Here is a 1769-nt window from a genome sequence, read left to right on the forward strand (position 1 = left end):
GAAGTTGGGGTTAGGGGTGAGGGAGGGGTAAAAAAATTGAAGTTAAAAACAAGCTTTAAATTATTGTTTTTTTTTGGAGGGGGGGGGGTGGTTCGAGGGTAGGGACAAAATAAATTAATTTTTTCAACAAAAAAAAATTGTAATTTGAAGTTGGAAGAGAGTTTTGGAAAATGTTTTCCTTAAGTTTTGAAGGAAAGTCATTTTCCTTAAATTTGAGGAAAATGAGTTGATTTGGAAAACATTTAACCCAACCAAACATGAGAAAATTGACATTTTCCTTCATACCAAACACACCCTTAGCTAGCGTTTGGCCATAGATTTCCAAATATATTTGGCAAATATTATTTGGGTGAAGATTTGGGTGAAATTTCACCATGTGTTTGGCCATAGTATTTGGGAAATATATTTCAATTTTTTAAGAAATATGACTTATGCCCATAAGTTTTTAAAACTATCAAAACTAACCATAAATTTGTATTACATAGCAAAAATAGAAATGTCGCGTAACAAGATTCATGACTTCTGCAACAAATACAAAAAACATCATTACAGTAAATAGTCGCATCGTTAAAAAAGATGCATGGGTATAAAAGCTCTTGTACATGTATGCTCTTTATAATAGAAAAATTTATTAATTGAGTTAGTTAGCAGATGGAGATTTGATTGAGTTGGTTGGTGTTAATAAATAAAGTGTTTTTGTAAAAGATAAAAGTTTGGTGTTAAATTTGAATTTTTAAAACTTTCCAAATAATGAGATTTGGTTCAAATACTAGAAAAAACTAGTATTTGAGAATTTGGGTTATTTGCCAAAAAAATTTGCCAAATAATGAGAAAGTGTATGGACAAACAATATTTGCCAAATTTTTTCCCAAGTTTTACTTGGGAAATCTATGGCCAAACGGGCCCTTAAAGTTTATTGATTTGGTCATCACTCATCCAGCGATTGATTTGGGTTATTTGTATTTTTGCTTATTTTTGTGATAGTCTGAAAAATATAGTATTTTTTTCAGGATATATAAATTTATGTTTTCATGTTATAATATCTACAAGTGATCTCAAATTATGACTTCATTTTTAAAAAAAAATTAAACTTATATATATTAGGTACAAGTTCAATTACTGGAAAATAAAAAATAAAATTCAATCTATTTAAAAGATAAAATCTTAAAATTTATATAAATATTTTACCACTCTATAAATTGTGTTGCCATTTCAAAGATACGAGTCATGGTTGAAACTTAAGTGTTGATTTGACTTTTGAATGCTCGTCTCTTATTAAAAATAAATAAATAAATAATAATAAAGAAATAAAATATTTCAATCGTTTAATGTTGAAAAATATTAGGACTTTTATTCAACAAACACACACAATCAATTGTGTCAAATCAATTAGAAGAAAAAATGAAAATATTTTTTTATTTGAAACTTTAAATTTAGGCGATATCATAAATATTTTGTTCTTACATACGTGCTTTAATTGGCTTGCAATATAAATAATTTTGCAAAAAAGTATATGCATATTAATTAGTTATTATCCAAATAAGAAGTAATTGCGGCCATTTAAGTTATATGTAGTATCTATATGAGTTGTGGTAAGATGGTTTTAGATGTCTTCACTCTTAATCTAAAGTTTCGAATTTAATTCATGAGAATGAAAAATATCTTGTAATACGTTTCTAAACGTGAATCTTACAATGAACGAATTCAAATTTAACATATCAAACATTAGAGAAAAAACAGGGGGGGGGGGGGAAGAGGGGGAAAAAAAA

Source organism: Solanum tuberosum, unplaced genomic scaffold (assembly GCF_000226075.1).
Source record: "Solanum tuberosum cultivar DM 1-3 516 R44 unplaced genomic scaffold, SolTub_3.0 scf00093, whole genome shotgun sequence".
In the NCBI taxonomy this organism is placed as follows: domain Eukaryota; kingdom Viridiplantae; phylum Streptophyta; class Magnoliopsida; order Solanales; family Solanaceae; genus Solanum; species Solanum tuberosum.